This window comes from Hakea prostrata, chromosome 4 (genome assembly GCF_041222555.1).
Source record: "Hakea prostrata isolate BN-2017 chromosome 4, UWA_Hpros_2, whole genome shotgun sequence".
Taxonomy (NCBI): Eukaryota; Viridiplantae; Streptophyta; class Magnoliopsida; order Proteales; family Proteaceae; genus Hakea; species Hakea prostrata.
In genome coordinates this window covers 48,793,474-48,799,863 of record NC_142603.1, presented here as the reverse complement: position 1 = coordinate 48,799,863, position 6,390 = coordinate 48,793,474, and the positions used below count along the sequence as shown (strand labels likewise).

The 6,390-nt window shown below is 39.0% G+C and overlaps 2 pseudogenes; both read right to left on the bottom strand.

Moving 5' to 3' along the window:
• Positions 1 to 2,791: 2,791 nt before the first annotated feature.
• On the bottom strand, positions 2,792 to 3,287 carry LOC149019294 (monothiol glutaredoxin-S2 pseudogene; annotated as a pseudogene).
• A 2,425-nt stretch (positions 3,288 to 5,712) lies between these two features.
• On the bottom strand, positions 5,713 to 6,160 carry LOC149019293 (monothiol glutaredoxin-S2 pseudogene; annotated as a pseudogene).
• Between the last annotated feature and the right edge of the window lie 230 nt (positions 6,161 to 6,390).

Below are 6,390 nucleotides of genomic sequence, written 5' to 3'. Positions count from 1 at the left end.
CCCTCTCGGGATCCTTTCCGGTATCCTCACACTAGAGTCACGGATATTACCACCGGACTCATCAACCCTATTGGTCATCCACAAATGGTAAACGGGAAGCTCTCACGCCCTCTCACGGATCATTTCACCGGCTTGAGTGCCCATGAGCCCAAGTCTAGCCATTGTAACCCTACCAATAAATGGCCCCTTCGGGTAACCGTAATGCAATTTATGTCCTCTCACGGAGTGGATACCGGTCTTGAGCGCCCACAAATCCACACTACACCACGGGTTGTTCGGTCTCAATGCCCTTCCGAATCGGGTCCGATATGATAGGGACATCCTAGCCATACATCTAGACAAATCCTATGCATGTCATTCAATAACCCGGGAAGCGTCAATGGACACCTCGGAGAACATCCCATACTATCCCTCCGATGTCCAAGGGAGAAGCACCCAGAGGGTACCCCTCAATCCCAAGTTATACTTAAGCAATCACATGCCCAAGTTCATCATATCAGTCACAAGATACAACGTCATAATAAACATTCAATTCATGACATTGACATAAGTCATCATATATTGAAATTGATAAACATGATAAAACATTGAAGTAATATAATGTAAACACAAAGCTACCGTAAAAGACATATGTAGCAAGTCTAACACGATAAGAATATGAAATAGAAACTATATTTACTAGGTTAGGAATAACAAGTCAAGATTTCCATATCCTAGGTAATTACATCGATAACTATCCTACCTTGAATCGGAGAAGAGAATGGTCCAAGATCACAAGGTGGCCCAAATAGTCTTAAAGTCCTAAACAAGCATATATGAAAGGTTAGAGAAGAAATCGAACAACGGAGATCAAACGAATCGACCGGGCAAAAGTGCGCAACAACTCTATTGGTCAATACATTTGGTCGATAGTATCGACCAATAGTATCGACCAAATCAATTCCGGAAGAAGTCGGCCGGATTCTTGCCCAAATTTGGTCTTCCGGGTCTCGGATTGACATGAAACTTGGAGGATAGTCTAAGCACAACATGGGGACACTAATTATCAAGAAACTTTCATAATCCAATGGTCCATTTGGAAATCCCCAAATTGACATATTAAGATTAAGAGTTGTAGATCATGGCATTGGCTATATCTCAATGCACATTAGGGGAAAACATGGGGGATTAGGTAGGGAATCGTTTAGAAGTAACATGGAGCACATATGCAAGGTATAGATTAGGTTAATCATGAGCTTCATCTCAGTTTTGGTAAATAAAGCAAGTTGGTAAGCAATAAATCATGGAAATGTGTAGTCAATGATCATGAGGTGAATCAATCATAGTCATATCGGTGAAAACATCATTGTATGGGGTAGAAGGTTCATGGCAAGGTGTATGCAAGGTTGCAGCACCTTGGCCATGGTCCCAACAGTAAAATAGAGAAAAGATGAGTGAGAAAGTGATTAGGAGAGAGAGTCATACCTTAAAGTGGAACAAGAAAGTAGGAATAAGTGGTTGGCAATGATTGATGAAGAAGATGCTTCACCACTACCAAGGAGGAGTTCTTGGGAGGCCTCTCACGTTCCCAGGATGTTAAAAACGCGAGAATAGGGCTCCAGTCTCGAGGAATAAATAAATAGAAAAGAATATTCCAAGAATCTTTAAATGGGCTCAGAGACTTGTTGGTCGATACCTTTGGTCGATGGTATCGACCAATAGTATCGACCAAAACAATCTCTGCAGAAATTTTACAGAATAGTTCAGCAACTTTAGGTGCGGACTTGGAGGGCTATACAAGGTCAAATTGCATGGGGTTTTCTCCTACAGTTCACTCAAGAGGTCTAGTTCCAGGGAGTACCTTCGGATTATGCACAGGAGTCCGTTTGCTATTTCAACTGTCTCGCTCTTCATCAGTGCGCAGATTCTAACTAGCACGGAATGTGCTCAAGGAAGGAGCACATCATCAATGTCCATAAACCGGAATCCCGACATTACGTCATCAACCGTGGGCCCATAAGTCCCTCCTACCACCACTTCGGGTCTTTGGACCTACAAACATAACAATGACCGGGTCGGGTCAAGGTTAGGTAAAAGCTGGATTTTACACATAGAACCTCTGCTTTGTGAGAAAAATGAAAACTCGTAAAACCAGACATTTTCTTCATTACTTAGCCATAGAGCTTCCTCTCTACAAATTATAGTCATGCGAGATTCAACTTATATATCAGATGAAGGGCATGGGAGAATCCTCCTGACCTTCTTTTGGGCTTGTCTTGTTCGGAATGTGTGCAAGTGTAGAACATTAAATCTAGGGTTAAGGCAATGAAAGAACATGTCCGATTACTAAATTTCTTAACTAGGGATATTCTGAACGGAAAAAAAAAAAAAAATCCTCTGTTGTGCATAGTAGTATACATATATGCCAAATAACAAGACTGAGATTTAAAGTTTGATTTTAAATTTGAAAAGTCCAAAATAGCCTTGTAATTGTTTTTGTTTTCTCTCATCAATCTGTTTTTTGGCATATACGTGCACTGATATGCACACAAAGAAATGCGCACAACAGATGATGTTTTTCCATTCAGAACTTGATAATTACGAAAATTTTCTTTCGAGATTTGAAAATTTTCACTTCCTTTGATTTCCCTTGCACCAAATGCAAAGGAAAAAAAGATAATTAGCTTCCTATAATATTACCGTAGTTATGAAAATCAAATTAAAGTGCATAGTAATGTATGGCTTCATCACATTAGTCCGAAGAATTATGACAAACTCATCTTTATTACTATAAGTAAATAGTAAAACAAGGCTCTATGAGATACATACATTAGGTCTTTATATATGGATGGTACCTAATCCATTCTATACCACCGAGGCGAAAACTGGTGTGTATCATTATTTCTAACATGATATCAAAGCCACATAATTATAGGATGTTAAACCCATATTGCATTTGCTCGGATGAGCGTTTCTTTAAGAGTTCCATTCATCTGAAGCTCCATGACCTCATTTGCTCCGCCGACCATTTTTCCACCTATGAACACAACTGGCACCACTGGATTACACCCCAACCTCACGAGTGCTCTCTCCAATTCCCTTCCTTTAGGGTCCTCGTCAAGTTCGTAAACTAGAGGACTAGCTCCATAGTTGCAGATAAGTGTCTTGACAGTGTGGCTCATGCAGCAAGAGCTCTTGCTCAAGATCACCACTGGCTTTTGTTTGGACAAATTCGACAGTCTCTCCATCGTTTCAACAGATCAAGAAAGAGAGAACAATCACATAGAGAACCCAAAAGACAGTTTGTCTATGAGGGGAGAAGGAAGAATATATATATATTAAAGAAATTAAGGGAGTATATGAAAATGTAGACTGAACTAAGAAAAAACTAGCTTTGGTTTTTGCTGTGAGAAACCTTAGCTCAAATAAGACGTATTTATACAAGTTGGTTGATAGGAAATCTTCTCTGTTCTGTCATTCTCCACCCTCCATTACCCACAAAGCAAATAAAATGCTTTTTTAGAGATATCTGGTGGATTCTCTCGTATTAGAGCTTTTGATCATACTTTGATAAGGTCTCCTATATGAAAAAATCACAAGTACGAAGAAGAAAAAAAAAATCAACCAAGGGATTGGAAGAGTAAGGATTCTATCGAGGTGATGGAAAATTTTAATTATATCGGGAGCATCAAATGATGTGGAAGAGTAAGGATTCTGTCTATCCGATTGGCCCACATTTTCGCTAAAGGTTCGCCAAAGGAATATATTGGTCCATGCACAATTTAGAGAGAGAGAGCTTACGTCAATTATCATGTCGTCTAATGGCGGAGAACCATCTCAAAGTCACCATGTGTCCTCAACTGGGTCAATCTCAACTTATCGTCATTTTCATTTCTGGATAAACATTATAAAGTTTAGGGCAATGGAGTTTACACATTGTGGTTGAGGTAGAGAATCTTTCATGGCAGGTCAATAAGAACATGAAGAAAATTCTCACATGTTTTCATATATGGGAATCCATAGAGTAAAGAGGAGCCATGTTGCAGCGATCTCGTAAAGAAGAGGTCAAGAAAAGATAGAGAGTGTGGAAATTATAGCAATATGCAAAGCATATCAGGAAATTTGGCAAAGCAATGCATATGATCTACAGAACAAGTTATCAAACAGTCTTATTATTCCTTCTCCCCATAGTTTCAGAATCTCTTTCAGCTCACCCGCACACAGAGATGGGCACAAACCAGAGAGAGGGAGACAGAGAAGAAGGTGATGTTTGTGGTGTTCTTCTACTTTGTAGCTTTAATAGATTCGACAGAGATAGAAAAGAGATGACATGCTAAGCGACAAGAAGGGAGAAAAGGAGAAAGGGAAGGAGAATTTCTTCAACGCTGGTCGTTTGCTTCACACATTAGATATAAAAGAAATAAGTTTATATGTGATGTAATATAAAAGAAACAAGTTTATAGTGCTTAGTCATATAATGGCTTGCTGACTGTTGGATAAATTTACCAGATGGCTCGAATTTATTCCATGTGGAAGATTGAATGTGGTTCATGATTGTGGTTAGATACATCTCTAAATACTCAATCGTATATATACGTGCATGCATGCGAGTGTGTCAAATTTTTTTTAATGTTTGAGAAAATGATTAAATTATCATTAATTGAGTTAATATACAAAATTTTATTTGTTTGGGATGAATTTTGATTAAGGTATCAAAATTTTGACTTAACTTGATATTTCATCCAAATCAAAACTTGGATTCCAACTATGAACAATGACAAATCATGGTTGGTTTCATTTCATTTCGATGCCCTAGGTATGAGCACAAAATATTTTGAGTAATGCATCCTTAATCTTAGCTCGTTTTTCAGCCTTTCTTGAGCTTTTCTGAGAAACCCTAATTCAAATGCTTTTTTCTTTTTTATCAGAGTACAATACAAATGCTTTCACGGTCACAGGGATCAGGGATGCATGCCGATATACAAAAGTAGTTCATGAAATTTGGCACAATAATCTGAACGATAATCTCTTTATCCAGTGGTAAGAATAGCCATAGTTTCTATCTATCCACATAGCTCGCAATATTAAGCTTATATTTTTGCTCTTATGAAGGCAAGGTGATTATTTCACCTCTTCTATGCCTAATGCTCTCCCCATAAAGAGGTTTTTTCCTGGTATTTTAGAAACCTCGCAAACCCCATCAACATTATCAGACATATCTATTCACCCACAAACCCTAGAAAATAAAAAATTACCCTAGATCGAGTTGCATCACCTACACCCAAAAGACACTACTAGCAGTTAAGCGCGGGAGAAGAACCCTTTCAGGCTAAAAGGGTGAAGTGCAAGACAGAACATTGCAAAGGATGCTATAGAGAGCTCAAATATCATCTGAGACATATGAAGATAGTTGTAATAAATAGTATAATATTAATGAATAATTATGGAAATCTCAGCTTTATTGAAGTTACATAAAGGAGCTGGTTAAAGAGTTTTATTCTCATCCCCTTCTAACAGAAGAGAGAATGCTACATGATAGCCATACTAATGAACAACAATGAACTTGTTAGGTTCAAACTTACATCCTGTCTACTCAAGTGGTATTAGGACTAGAGTCTGAATCCTCTATCTATTAGGGTAGAGGTCTTTGCTCTCCTTCCACCTCTCCACTATATATTAGGAGGGCTTACGTGAGTGAGGCCCACTGGGGTCTCACCTCTAATTTATGTTTTCAGCACTTGGAAGTGAACTCCACCTCAATGTATAGTGGAGAAGTGTGGGGTGAAGCACGAACCTCTACGTTGATGAGAAGAGGATCAAGACTCGACTAGACCAATGTATAATAGCTGTTAAACCCATATTGCATTCGCTCGGATGAGACTATTTTTAAGGGTACCATTCATTTGAGATTCCATGACTTCATTCGCGCCACCAACCAATTTTCCGCCTATGAACACCACTGGAACAACTGGGTTACACCCTAGCTTAATGAGTTCTCTTTCCAATTCCCGTCCTTTTGGGTCTTCATCTAGCTCATAGACCAAAGGGTTGGCACCATAGTTGCAGATGAGGGTCTTGACACTGTGGCTCATGCAGCAAGAGCTTTTGCTGAAGATCACCACTGGCTTTTGCTTGGCCAGCATCGACAGCTTCTCCATTTGTGAAAGAAAGAGTATTTGATCAACTAGAAGCAAGAGTGCAAGGAAGAAGAAGTAACAACGAGCTTGAAAACCAGCTTAGGTTGTTGCTATGATGAAGAACCTTAACTCCCATGGATATCTATTTATATATACGAGATGTTCAGGGTTTAGGGTTTACTCCAGCTGGTTCGCTTAAACTAGAAACCTTTTCTACTTTTTGTTACATGGGCTTCTCCAGCTTTCATCCCCAGCAAAGCAAATAAGAATGTTC